The sequence below is a fragment of the Rhineura floridana genome, chromosome 1, assembly GCF_030035675.1.
Source record: "Rhineura floridana isolate rRhiFlo1 chromosome 1, rRhiFlo1.hap2, whole genome shotgun sequence".
Classification (NCBI taxonomy): Eukaryota; Metazoa; Chordata; class Lepidosauria; order Squamata; family Rhineuridae; genus Rhineura; species Rhineura floridana.
The window spans coordinates 168,497,791-168,512,841 of record NC_084480.1 but is presented as its reverse complement, the minus strand read 5'-3'; the positions used below and the strand labels follow the sequence as shown (position 1 = coordinate 168,512,841).

The 15,051-nt window shown below is 42.0% G+C and overlaps 1 protein-coding gene across 3 annotated transcripts in view; it reads left to right on the top strand.

Moving 5' to 3' along the window:
* The first annotated feature begins 12,594 nt into the window (after nt 1-12,594).
* Nucleotides 12,595-15,051, top strand: part of LOC133364424 (flavin-containing monooxygenase 5-like) — a 68,011-nt gene continuing 65,554 nt past the window's right edge. Inside the window, exon 1 of one of the 3 annotated variants that reach the window (XM_061584926.1) lies at nt 12,595-12,696. The gene's annotated coding sequence lies outside the window, so the exon portion shown is untranslated. The remainder of the gene's footprint in view (nt 12,697-15,051) is intronic. The other 2 variants (XM_061584934.1, XM_061584932.1) reach the window with 2 other exon arrangements.

Below are 15,051 nucleotides of genomic sequence, written 5' to 3'. Positions count from 1 at the left end.
ATTTTGTATATAATTAAGGAGTCCATATATTCCCTTACTGTGCAATTAAAAATAAAAAGATGTTGAAAGTATTCGCATATTATCTCAGTGATACTTACAACTTGTTGTGTCCAAGAGGCAAGGCAAGAAGTAGGTAATAAAAAAAATTTATTCTAAGTACAAGCAAAACAAGCATAATGAGTATACCTAAGCTTAGACATAATTCACTATGCTTCCCACCTCTTTTTAATGAAATACATCAGTTCATCTGGCCATTACTCTCAGCTGACTCAAAGAGGTCTTAAAGGGGAACTCCACATTTCTCCTTCTCATAAGAAACCCACATACTCTCACATCCCCATAATATAATCCTTAGTCCAAATAGGTGGTCATCTAACTCGGACAGGCCGTCTTTCTGGTTCATTCTGTGGTTGATCTGTGACAGCTTCTGATACTGTCTGCAATGTTGGTAACATGGAAAAAAATCTAACACAGACTGCTCATCTGCCTCCCTTCTATACTCTACTGGAACCAAATAAGCATTCCACATACAACCATCGGAAAGTTTATAAGGGCTTCTTTCAACAACTTTACGAGAAGATGTAAATCTATATTCTCCCTTCTGTAACATTCCAGGTTTCTTAATTCGAACAAAAGAATAACATTCAAATTGTTGTTCCTTACCACCCCAACAATAGTCTGTATACCCTTTAGATTTCTTTTGTTTTTCCTCAACAACTTCATAACAGGTTTGGAGAGTCTATCTGGGTTAGACTTTAAAACTCAAGCCACATTCAATTTAGTATGGAATGGAACAGGCTGTAGTGGTGATGCATGAGTTATTGCTGTCTTATCATGTAATTGGCAAGTAATGCATAATTTTATAGCTGCCTCAGTTTGGGAGTCCATTCCTGTCACCAATACAAATCTCTCAGTTTCTGTTTAGTACTAACAATCCCTTGATGGGTATCATGTGCCAAACATATGAACATTGATTGTAATTCCTCTGGGACAAGTAGCTGGTGTGTTTCCCATAATAAATAACCCCCTTGCAAAGAGTATTCATTACTTATTCTAAAATAAGGCAGCAAAGCAGGGTCAAGATTCCTTTGATTATTTGGCCATCTGCCTGCCAAGAATTCTTGTAACCTTTGTTGGATTGGGCATGCCAGACATGCAGATAAAACTGCTCTTGTGTAACTGCATTAAGAGTAGTAGCAATAAATGCAACTACTACTTCATTACCTTCCAATGGAATTTCAATCATAGAATCATAGAGTTGGAAGGGGCCTTGTAGGCCATCGAGTCCAACCCCCTGCTCACAGCAGGAAATCCACAGCTAGAGCATCTCCCACAGATAGCTGTCCAGCCTCTGCTTGAAGAAATCCAGCGAAGGGGATCCCACCACCTTCCTAGGCAGTCGGTTCCATTGCCGAACTGCCCTTACTGTCAAGAAGTTCCTTCTAATGTCCAATCTGAATCTACGCTCCTGCAACTTAAAACCATTAGACCTAGTCCTACCCTCTGGGGCAGCAGAGAACAAATCTGTACCCTCCTCTATGGGACAGCCCTTCAGGTACTTAAAGAGTGCAATCATGTCACCCCTCAGCCTTCTCTTCACCAGACTGAACATGCCAAGTTCCTTCAACCTTTCCTCATAAGACTTGTTCTCCATACCGGCTATCATCCTCGTCGCCCTCTTCTGAACCCTCTCTAACTTGTCTATATCTTTCTTAAAATGAGGCGCCCAGAACTGAACGCAGTATTCCAGATGAGGCCTGACTAATGCAGAATATAGTGGGACTATTACTTCCCTCGACCTGGAAACTATAGCTCTGTTGATGCAGCCCAAAACCGCGTTTGCCTTTTTTGCCACAGCATCACACTGCTGGGTCATGTTCAACTTGCGATCCACTACAATTCCAAGGTCCTTCTCACACGCACTACTGCTAAGCCGGGTATTTCCCATCCTGTACCCGTGCATTTTGTTTTTGTGGCCTAAATGCAGAATCCTGCATTTGTCTTTACTGAATGTCATTTTATTAATTTCAGCCCAATTTTCTAGTCTATCCAGGTCCCTTTGGATTTTATTCCTGTCTTCCATTGTGTTAGCTATCCCTCCCAGTTTCGTATCATCCGCAAACTTCATAAGGCTTCCCTCCACTCCATCATCTAAGTCATTGATAAAAATGTTGAAGAGTATCGGCCCCAGGACAGAACCCTGTGGCACTCCACTCGAGACCTCCTTCCAGTCCGAAGCAGAGCCACCGACGACCACTCTTTGAGTACGGTTTTCCAACCAGTTGTGAATCCACCTGACAGTATTTCCATGTAGTCTGCATTTGACGAGTTTGCTAATCAAAAGGTCATGGGGGACTTTGTCAAACGCCTTGCTGAAATCTAGATAGATGACATCTACAGCATTTCCACCATCTACTAAGCTAGTGACCCTATCAAAAAAAGGGATGAGATTAGTTTGACAGGATTTTTTCTTGACAAACCCATGCTGGCTCCTTCTAATCACAGCATTGTCATCTAGATAGTTGCCAATGGACTCTTTTATTATCTGTTCTAATATCTTTCCCAGTATTGAAGTCAGACTGACTGGCATGTACCCCGGATCTTCTTTTTTACCCTTTTTAAAGAGCGTGACGACGTTTGCCCGTCTCCAATCCTCCGGCACCTCTCCTGTTCTCCATGATTTCTCAAAGATGATGGCAAGAGGTTCTGAGAGTACATCTGCAAGTTCCTTCAATACTGTGGGATGCAGTTCATCAGGCCCTGGAGATTTGAACTCATTTAGGTTAACTAGGTATTTCCTGACTATCTCCTTATCAATCTTGAACTGCAATCCCAACCCCATACTGAGATTGCTACCGATGCAAGGTTGCACACTGTTCCCTTTTTGGGAGAAAACAGAGGCAAAATAGGTGTTGAGCAGTTCTGCTTTTTCCTCATTATCTGTCAACATTTTGCCCTCCTCATTGAGCAGCAGTCCCACCATTTCCTTGGTCTTTCTCTTGCTTCAAACATATCTGAAAAAACCCTTTTTATTTATTTATTTATTTTATTTTATTATATTTCTAGACCGCCCTATAGCAGAAAGCTCTCAGGGCGGTGTACAACAAATAAAATCACAATTAAAATATGAGCAAGTGTGAAAAATATAGTACAATTATAAAAACATTAAACATGATAAAAATCTGAAATAGAATTGCCATTGAGTTTATAAATTAAGATCCATATTAGGTTTAAAATATTAAATTTAAAATGTTTAAAATGCCTGGGCGAAAAGGTAGGTTTTTACCTGGCGCCGAAAAGATAACAGAGATGGCGCCAGGCGTATCTCGTCTGGGAGGGCATTCCATAGTTCGGGGGCCACCACCGAGAAGGCCCTAGATCTAGTTGTTGATCTCCGGGCCTCTTTATGAGTTGGGACCCGGAGAAGGGCCTTCGACGTCGAGCGTAGTGAACGGGTAGGTACATAGCGAGAGAGGCGTTCCACCAGGTATTGCGGTCCGATGCCGTTTAGGGCTTTATAGGTAAGAACCAACACTTTGAATCTGGCCCGGAAACATATCGGTAGCCAGTGCAGCTGCGCCAGGACAGGTGTTATATGGTCAAATTTCTTTGTCCCAGTGAGAACTCTGGCCGCAGCATTTTGCACTAGCTGAAGTTTCCGAACCGTCTTCACAGGTAGCCCCACGTAGAGTGCATTACAGTAGTCCAATCTAGAGGTTACCATAGCATGGATAACTGAGGCGAGATTCTCCCTGCTTAGATAGGGTCGTAGTTGGGCTACCAGCCGAAGCTGGTAGGATGCATTCCGTGCCACCGAGGCTACCTGAGCCTCAAGTGACAGGAGCGGATCTAATAAGACCCCCAAACTACGTACCTGCTCCTTTAGGGGGAGTGTAACCCCATCTAGGGCAGGTCGAACATCAACCATCTGGGCAGAGGGCCCTCCCACCAACAGCATCTCAGTCTTGTTAGGATTGAGTTTCAGTTTATTAGCTCTCATCCAGCCCATTATCGCAGCCAGGCAGCGGTCTAGTACATCAACAGCCTCACCTGACGAAGGTGAAAAGGAGTAGTAGAGCTGCGTATCATCAGCATATTGCTGGAAACGCACTCCAAAACTCCTGATGACCTCGCCCAGCGGCTTCATATAGATATTAAAAAGCATGGGGGACAGAACTGAACCCTGCGGGACCCCATATTGGAGTACCCAGGGACTCGAGTAATGTTCCCCCAGCATCACCTTCTGGAAACGATTCCCGAGATAGGAGCAGAGCCACCGCCAAGCAGTGCCTCCCACTCCTAAATCCGTAAGTCGTTCCAGAAGGATACCATGGTCGATGGTATCAAACGCCGCTGAGAGATCAAGGAGAACCAACAGAGTTACACTCCCTCTGTCTTTCTCCTGACAGAGGTCATCATACAGGGCGACCAAGGCCGTTTCTGTACCAAACCCTGGCCGAAAGCCCGATTGAAATGGGTCCAGATAATCAGTTTCATCCAAGAGAGCCTGGAGTTGGCGAGCGACCACACGCTCTAGGGCCTTGCCCAGGAATGGAACATTTGCTACCGGCCTATAGTTGTCCAAATTATCAGGGTCCAAGGAGGGTTTTTTTAGGAGCGGTCTCACCACCGCCTGTTGTTCCTGTTTTTGTTGTTCCTCGCTTCCCTCGCCAGCCTCAGCTCGTTCTGGGTTTTAGCTTTCCTTACGCTATTCCTGCAAGCCCAAGCCGCTCGTCCGTACTCTTCCTTGGTGATGCGTCCTTCCTTCCATTCTTTATACATGCTCTTTTTTACTTTTACCTCCTCCACCAGTCTTCCGTGTAGCCACATTGGCTTTTCCCGATGTCTTCCATTTTTCTTCCTCTTTGGAATTGTTTGCGATTGCGCTTTTTGTAATACGTTCTTCATGAACTCCCACGCTTCTTGGGCTCCTTTTTTCTTTAGTCTATCTAGCCACGGGATCCTACCCATCATTTCCCTGAGCTTGTTAAAATCAGCTTTCCTGAAATCCAAGGTCCATGTTTGACTATATTCTTCTTTGGCTTTCCCCAGAATCCCGAATTCCAGCATTACGTGGTCACTTTCCCCCAAGGTACCGACTGCTTTAATTCCCGTGACCAATTCGTCCGTGTTAGTTAAGATCAGGTCCAGGATTGCCGATCCCCTTGTTCCTTCTTCTACTTTTTGAAAGAGGAAATTATCAGCAAGACCCATCAGGAATTTGTTGGAGGCTTTGTGCTTCGCAGAGTTTGTCTCCCAGCAGATATCTGGGTAGTTGAAGTCCCCCATCACTACTACTTCTTGCCTCCTTGAGATTTCAGAGATTTGTTTGAGAAAGGCCTCCTCTACCACCTCTTCTTGGCCAGGGGGCAAGATGGTAAATGATGGTAAAGGCAACCAAGATAAACAATCAGTTGTCAGATTTTGGGACTCTGGTCTATACTCCATTACATACGTAAAGGAAAATAATTTTGCTGGCCATCTGGCAATATGGTTTCCTACTCGTCACATTCCTTTTGTAGCTAATAATGATGTTAAAAGCCTGTGATCAGTACATAATTTATGTACAAAGAAAAAAGGTAAAGGTGTCCCCACACTTGTAGTGCGAGTAGTTTCCGACTCTTAGGGTGACGTCTTGTGACGTTTACTAGGCAGACCATATATATGGGGTGGGATTGCCAGTTCCGTCCCTGGCCTTTCTTTACCCCCCAGCGTATGCCGGGTACTCATTTTACCGACCACGGATGGATGGAAGGCTGAGTGGACCTCGACCCCTTTTACCAGAGATTCAACTTCCTCCTTTCGTTGGAATCGAACTCCGGCCGTGAGTAGAGCTTCGGCTGCATTACCGCCGCTTGCCACTCTGCGCCACGACCCCATAAATATGTCCTCCACTTTTCTGTAGCCCAAACACAAGCAAGTGCTTCTTTTTCAATAGTTGAATATTTCCTGTCAGCCTAAGTAAGTGTTCTTGATGCAAATGCCACAGTCCTTTCAGTATTATGCACACAAAGTTGAGTAAGTAGAGCTCCCAGTCCATAATCAGAAGCATCTGTTGTCACAATTACAGGTAATGCAGGATTAAATAATGCAAGTGCAGGACAATTAACAATCAGGCCCTTCACTTTCTCAAAACTGACTTCTGCACCTGCTGTCCAAATCAAACTTGAGGTTCCTCATAACAATTCCCCAAGAGGCTCCACAACAGATGCATAATTTGGAATAAATTTGGCATACCATGAAGTCAGTCCAAAAAAGGAATGCAAGGTTTGCATATCTCTAGGAACAGGTGCCTCTAGGATTACTAACACATGATCTAGGTCAGGCTTTAACCCCTGTAGTGAAATTATATGCCCCAGAAAAGAAAGTTCAGTTTGTCTAAGCTTACATTTATCCAAATTAAGCTTCAAGCCTGCTGCACTAATACAGTCTAATAAAGATTGTAAATTACTCTCATGCTGTTCAGGAGTATTACCATACACAATAATATCATCCAAATAACACTGAACCCCTTCTCATTCCTAAGAATTGATGACATCATTTTTTGGAAAGTGCTAGGTGCTGATGGCAATCCATAGGGGACATGTTTAAAATGAAATAATCCATCATGTGTAATAAATGCTGTAAGATCTCTACTATCTCTATGCAGCATGACTTGATGATATGCACTCTGCAAGTCAAGAGTAGAAAACATATTTGCTCCCTAAAGTTCTACAAAGACTTCTTCTATATGTGGAAGAGGGTGGCTATAAATCACAATGGCTTTATGTGGCTCCCTCAAATCCACACAAAGGCGGATTCCACCATTTTTCTTCCTCACCACTACTGTAGGTGAAACCCATTCTGAGGAATCAATCTCCTCAATAATATCCTTTTGTACCTAGTTCTTAATCTCTTCTGATACTGCATCTCTCACTGCATATGGTAAATGTCATAGCTTTTGGCGTACAGGTATCACATTCTGTTTCATTTTAACTTTATGAATATGCACAACCAAATTTACCCTCACCTTGATCTTACATTTGCTTGGGAATTTATGTTTGCACTGCAGTAACACTTCACTGAGGAGGAACAACTTGTCCATCAACTATTCTAAGATTCAGTGCAGCAAATATCTCCCTGCCAAGGATAGGAGTGCCCTTATGGACAATATAAAACTCTACAGATGCACAACATGGCCCAAAAGTCACTTTTACAGGCAGACATCCACATACAGAAATTTGGTTCTTCAAATAACACACCAACTGCAATTTTGGTTTTGTAAGTGGCACATTCCCAAAGTAATTCAAATAGACTTTTTCAGGAAATATAGAAACTGCTGAACCAGTATCCAGCATTAATTCAATGTTCTTTGGCACTCCTGCAGGAGTAGCAGAAATATTAACAGTACACATAATTTTTTAAGCAAGATGTGAGGGTCTAATCCTGTCCACACTCAACATAGTAACATCTGGCACTGTAACTGCATGTACTTGTTGGTTATTCCTACATACTTTGGCAAAGTGTCCCATTTTTTTTTTGCAATAATTACGAGCCATCCTAGCAGGACATTCTGTATGACTTGTAGGATGTTGTGAAGACCCACAACGAAAACAACATTTTAGTGCACTTTGACTTTGATGCATCAGCTGTTTCCGGCTGGCTCTCTCTTTGGGATCCTCTGTCTGTCTTGCAAAAGAACTTCTATGCACCAGACCCCCATTATCTGAGCTCATTCTTTTGTCTTCTGCCAAAGCAGTCTCCATTTGGGTAGCTATAGTCATAGCTTCCTCCAATGTAAGATCAGTCTCTAGGACAGCCTTTCCCAACCAGTGTGCCTCCAGATGTTGTTGGATCACAACTCCCATCAGCCTCAGCCAGCATTACCAATGGTCAGGAAAGATGAGAATTGTGGTCCAACAACATCTGGAGGCACACTGGTTGGGAAAGGCTGCTCTAGGAGTAGGTGTTCTCGTACACAAGGCATAGTTGTCTTTTCAACCAACTAGTCTCTAATCATCTCATCTGCCATATCACCAAAATTACAGGAATTAAATTTCTTAGAGCAACAATATATTGTACTGTAGACTCCCCCGGTTTCTGTTCACGCTGATGGAATTTGTAGCAATTAGCTACTACGTTCAGCTTTGGCACAAAAACGTTCTTCAAAGCCATGCATGGTGTCTCATATTTATCATCAACAAGAGGGAATGTATAAAATATACACTGTCCTTCAACTCCCAAACAGTAGATAAGCAATGCGCATTTCCTTACTTCAGAGATTTCTATGTCATTAACTGCAAGCAGATAGTTTTCAAACATCTGAATCCAAATGGAGAATGCACTTGGAGGCTCTCCTGGACTTTGAAAAAAAGGGACCAGTGGGTTCAGTGATACAAGAGCCATCCTTCATTGCTAAATATGTTGTGTCCAAGAGGCAAGGCAAGAAGTAGGTGATAAAAAAACTTTATTCTAAGTACAAGTAAAACGAGTATACCTAGGCTTAGACATAATTCAGCTGGCTATTACGCTCAGCTGACTCAAAGAGGTCTTAAAGGGGAACTCCACACAACTGTACTGTGCTTTTTGTGTACTAAAAGCATTCAAATGTTATCTCAGTGATCTGTACAAGAGAGTTAAAGCTGTGAGGTAAACTGGTTTTCAACAATCCTGGAACATAGACTAATTATCACAGAGTGCAAATTAAGAGAACATGATGGAGTAAATAATTCAAAGTGAATGAAGCAGGAGACTGCAAATGAAGTGAACTCATAGCAGAAATCTCAAAATACATATAGAGCATGTTACTCAATGAAATGACCTGATTACAGCTGAAGTTGTAGTATAAATGTTTGTAGTCATTGGTGGTATTCAATGCTAGTCCTACTCAGAGAAGACCCATTGAAGTTAATAAACATGACTAACTTAGGTTCATTAAATTTCAAAGGGTCTACTCTCTGTAGGACTTACAGTAGTTGAATACAACCCAAAGATTTAAGCATTCCACAAACATTTATGCATTTTATGGATAGGCGATAGAGACAGATGATGATCGATATAATCTCTCTTTCTCCCTTGTCTATTTCATATGTAACACTAAGCCAAAAGCATGGCTAACACAAGCATGTGGGTACTTTATTCTTCCAACCACCAGACTCTTTTTGTCTGCACTCCATTGCTATATATATTTACCAAACTCCAATACTTCTCCCCCACACATACTCATTATCTCATACACACAATCTCTCTCACACATGCACATTGCATCTCTCAGGTGAATGCATAGCCCTATTTATGCATTCCCTCTGTGCACAGGGCTAACCTATGAAGAGGTTGGGCCCTGATGCTGGCTCTGCAGTGAGCATGAATGTGCAAACATGACCTACTGGTGTGACTAGCTGGCAATCCCACATGTATGTCTCTTCTTTGACCTCTGTATACACAAACATCTTTCTTTGTATAATGTAACCTGTAAGAGGAATGTTGGTGATTATTTCTTTATTTTTTCCATTGCATCTTTTCGTTTTCTCTTTGTCTTCCTTTTGTAATCTTCTGTAGTATTGGTAAAGGATCTGATCAAGCCCGCCGCTGGCCTGAGCAGATGTCTTGCTAGGAGCTCCATAAGGCTTTGCTGTTAATTTACGGTAGTTTTCTGACTCATGGAGCTCTTCTTTTGAAACAATTTTAACAACTATTTTTGCTTCACATTATCCCCTTTGTTTTATCGCTTACTGATAAGAGAATTGACTGAATTGAACTGGCATACTCTGAAATTTTTGAAATACTACCCTCTTTCCTTCCTTCATTAGCTGCTATCTCTGCCACTGCTGTTGAAGAGTGCTACAACAAAGTTACAAGTTACAACAAGACTGAGAAGGAGACTGTGAATTTGAGAACAGAAAAAGTTATGGGTCAGCAGCTGTTGGCAAACTGGATGGTACAAATAAGTGTGGACTATCAAACTATTGGGTTTAGATACAAACACCTGAAGGCCAAGAGTACTTGCCTTACCTTATTTAATTGCAGTTAAAGAATTTAAAAGAAATGGTGCTCAACAGAATGGGCTATAGAGCCCTAGGGATTATAACTCTATCGAGAATGGCCCTTTAAACTGACGGGAAACTCAAACGAAAATCACTCAGTTTTTTGCAGGCTCGAAGGAAGATAAGAATGTGGAAGAGGAGCTTTCACACTCCCTAAATTTTATCTTGGACTGGACTATGGACTTTAAAGGGAACATGAAAGATTTCAAAGAGGATACTGCCTCTGTTAATCTTGCATTTGAGCTGACTCTCACTGAGGGCATAGCACTCCAAGGGTTAACTCATCCACCTTCAAAGGATAACCAAGATAACCAGCTAGATCAATTAATGCTAAAGCAAATTATGGAGTTGGCTCTCGATGAAAGAAAAGTAAACAAGAAAGAGCTCCCTAGTCAACAGGGCTGGTTCTAAAGGGCGGCCAGGTTGGGCACTGGCCCAAGGGCCCCGGAGCTACAGGAGCCCCTGACGGGCCCCTGACGGGCCCTCCGCTCCCTTTCTGCGATCCGTTCCCCCCCCACACCCCTCACTTACCTGTCAGCTGGCTTTTTAGCATTGCCCTTAATTAAGATGGCGGCTGCAGCTTCCCTAAGGTACTGAAGCTGCTGCTGCCATCTTAGTTGATGGCAGAGATGTGCGCTCATAGCACGCACATGTGCCATCAACAAAGATGGCGGCGGAGGCTTCATTCCCCTTAGGGAAACCGTGGCTGCCATCTTCATTAAGGGCAATGGTAAAGACTATACAGGTAGGGGGGCACGCGGGGGGGCACACGCATGTACGCATGCATGCACACACACACACACACACACCAAGGGCCCCTGCATGCCTGGAGCCGGCCCTGCTAGTCAACAGCAGGAGTCAACAGATGGAAATGGCTTACTAATCGAATGGTGGCTTTTTATGATAAAGACACTGAACAAATAAAATCCTTTTTGGCTGAAAGTAATAAACTCTTAACTAATCTTGCAGAAATATATATAAAAAAAGCTAGCCCAGGCCCTGATAGAGATAACCTGGAGATAGGATTTAGTGAAAGCAAGTTTCAAGTAAACCATCTAGCTGCATTAAACAAGGTGCATAAGAGAGCTGACAGAAAGAAGGGGGACAACAATTTGAAGAACAGCAAAAATATTAATAACGCACATGGTATGAGAAAATGGAGTTTGAGAAACTCTTCAAGCTCTTAGATTGCAGCCCTGTGCAGAAACCTGAGCAAAAGATTAATAGGACAACTAAGAATAAGGGAAAAAATCAGGACAATAACAAAACATATCCCAAAAGCGCACCAGGACTTTTATTATAACCCTCCCTACCCCCACTAGCCCATGATCAAGAATATGATATGCAGGGCCCATAGTCTTATATTCTGCTGGGGACAAGCACATGCCGGAAGGGGAGCGCAAAGGACAAAAACTGGAATTTAGTATTGAGCCATGAAAAGCTGGTTCTATCCAGCTATCCAAAACCAAAGGGCTTTTCAACACAACATGAGTGTAAATAGCATCTTCTAAAATTCTTGAATGGGGCACTCCCGGGTATGTTTGATATAGATGATGTAGTTGATGTAGAATACTTGCATTTTAATGGCATCTGTGTATGTGCAATAGTCACCTTTAGGGAGTGGGGTTCAGCCATAATTTTGTAGGAATGCAGAGATGCACTCAGCAACCATGATATATCAGTTTCAATATTTTTTGAGAATTTGGTGCCACCCCTGGCGCCTAGGTCCCTCCTTTCCTATATGTGTAAAAGGCAGTTCAGACAAGTTGGTATATAGTCGTATGAATTTATCTGAGCTTGATACTATTGAAAATACTCACCTTGCTCATAAAGATTTGGGTTTCCTAGAGAATGAGGAGAGCAACCTTGTTGGGGGTCCCTGATCAAAAGCCCGGTAATGAGAAGGAATTTCATTGAAAAGGCTGCTATATTCCTTCTGTGCTTTGCCTACAGATGCACAAAATGAAAAAGTGACTAGACTTGAGCACCTGAAATCTCAACTGATAAATAGGCAGGCAAGGCAAAGTGGATCCAAAAAATTAGGATTTTTTATCCTGACGTGTGTATATATTATAAGTACTGCCATTTTTTTTAGTCTGCTTCTTTCTGTACACTGCATTTCTGATGCTTTCTATTTTATATTTGCTGATCTTTGACAGATAAAATCACTATGTACTATGCAGTCCTAGCAAATATATAAAGTACCCAGGGCTATAAACTACTCTGTTTTGTATGTTCTGTGGGTAAGGTATGTTCACAGAGATGGTTGGTTTGTTTGGCTCAAAGGTTAAAAGTTGTCTGCCTGCTTTAATCTGTGCTCGGCAACCAACACAACTCATCCATATCACAGAGACTCTTTTTCTTTGGGCCTTCACAACTGGCACATAAAGAGTAATAGTAATAAATGGGAGCATTTAAGTAGATTATAAGTACATGTTAAGTAGACTTTGCTTTTGGGTGGTTGTTTTTGGCTGTGCAATAAGACTGTTAAATATTTTCAAGCTCATATCCTTTCCGTCAAGATTTGCTTACATCAGTCTAATTGGAGGAAAGAGCTGGGAGGGACTATTGCTCAATCACACTCTTTAAAAGCTCTGCTCTCTACTCTGAAAGAAAATTTCAGAGTGGAAGAGACAGAGAAGAAGCACAATCATTCCATCTGCAGCCTTCTCAGGTTTGTTGAAGAGCTTTCAGTTTGTAAATATTAAGTTGTTGCCAGGTGCACTTTGTGTGTGTACTCGTTAAAGTTGCTAGCTGCTGGTAATTGTCACCTTTCTGGTTGTCGAAAAGCAGCAGGATCTTTGTAAAAGACATGTGTGTGTGATAACTGGCATATTAAAGTTTGAAAAGGGTATCTGGATGATACTAATAAAATATTCCTGCCTGCTTCTCTCTCTCCCTCTCAACTGGTCTAATAGTATTAGTGTCCAGAAGCTTATGAAACAGCAATAACAACTAGAAGAGGTATTTGAAAGTAAATACATGCATGTGAGGAAAATAAAAGGCAAAATCGCTGAGGAATTAATGTCAGGATATCCACTTCAATAATTTTTCTAAGTGTGATCACTATCGTTATCAAAAGGAACTGAAGGCTACTTTTACCCGCATTACCTACAGTTTTCTATAGACTTCACAGAATGTTTTAAAATCCTACCTTGTGAGGTAGGTTACTAAAATTTTGCTAATCATATAGAGGGGATGAGAAGGTATAATTTATTTCTGGTAACTTGGTAGTTTGTGAACTCATTAGTTCCATCCCTCTTTATTATACAGCCACTCTCCATGAGACCATTCCCATGGCTTCTAACGCAAGAAAATATGACAAGATGGTAATAGAACCATCTTTTCAGGGACAAGGCATGTATATGGCAAATGTCTGTCTCAAATCCATATTGGAATTTGCATCTCTTTGCAAAGACCACAGTAACCATTTCTGTAGCACATTTCAAGCATTCAGACTGCTTCATGTTACATTACCTTACTGGTTCTTACCCACATATTCCAGACTAAAGCCTGTGACTGAGAGATAATAGCTTGCCAAAGCCATTGCTGGTGAGCTCATCATTGAGGTGAGATTTGAGCTGGGGTGTCTGGATCATAGTTGAAGATGTGGGTATTTCCCCTCTGATCTCCCATTTTTATGAATATTAAGAAACAGATGTAACTCTCAGTACTTCATTTCTCAAAGGTGAGGCACCTTGGTTCAATTCTGCTCCATGTTACACCTGATGCACCCAAACTGCATGGGGCTGACTGTAATTATTCAGTGATAAAAGAAATGCACTTTGCACATGCCTAGATTCCTCCTGGTTATTGTTTCCATATTTAACGACTTAGCCTTTGCATTCAGAATTAATTACAGTGCTGAAACCTACTAAATAATGGCTCAAATTAAGCACTAGTTCCTTGACCATGATAGTTTATATCACTTTCTGTCTTGACAGAGGTAGCATTTATGCAAACCTGCCATTCTAGATGTCCCTAATAAACACACCAATGCCTGAACTGCCAGCAACACATGTATGTGCATTGCCTTAAAGGCCTGGTTGATGAAAGACCTTTCAACAGGAAAAAAGACACCAATCTTTGGTATCTTTTTGGCAGGGAGATATTGTGGCTTCCCCAAAAAATTCAGTTGCCAGTTTTCACAAGAAGAGAAAGAGTAAAGTTCATCTCCCCTGAGGGATGAGTTTAGAAATCACAGAAGTGTTTACTATGTGGAATGACAGGTCAGACCTGCTGCTGTAGTTAACATAATTATCTCTAGAAGAATTGCCATGGAGGAGGAAGCTATGGGCTCAGAGGAAAGTATTCAGTGCTATTCCTACTCAGAGTAGACCTATTGAAATTAACAGACATGGCAGACTTGAATTAATTAATTTCAGTGAATTGTTTCTGAGTAGGACTTAACTGAACACAATCCAGAGATTCTGGTGAAAAGGCAATTAGTGCTAAAATGCTGTTTAGTGCTATCTACATACTCTACCTGTCATGAGAGAAGGAACGAGTTAGGCAATAACTAATGGGATTAAATAGGTTCCAACATTATTGAAGGACCATGGTCTAGAGCGACGATGGCAGAAATCTCTGAGCGAAACTGACCGACTTCTTGTTAAAGCATTCTCTAAAACATACTTGGCTACTAGATGAGCTACGCAAAAGGCTTTTTTTATGACTTCCATATCTTTGGCCAGCAATCAGCCAGCAGAATTATTTCGAGTGGTTAAAAGTCTGCTCAATCCTGACTATTCTCAGAATAATGTGGAACACCCTCCAACTCGATGTCAGGAGTTTGCTTCTTATTTTGCGAATAAGGTCGCTCAGATCCGCTCCGACTTGGACGCCAATATTGATGCAGTCTCTAAGGATGTACCTTCGGCCTCTGCTTGTTGTATTATGATGGATTCTGTTCAACCTGGAGATATAGATAAACTTCTTGGAGGGATGAGACCTACCACCTGCCCTCTTGATCCTTGTCCCTCTTGGCTTATAAAACAGGCCACGGGGGGCCTGGTCATGTGGGTTTGTG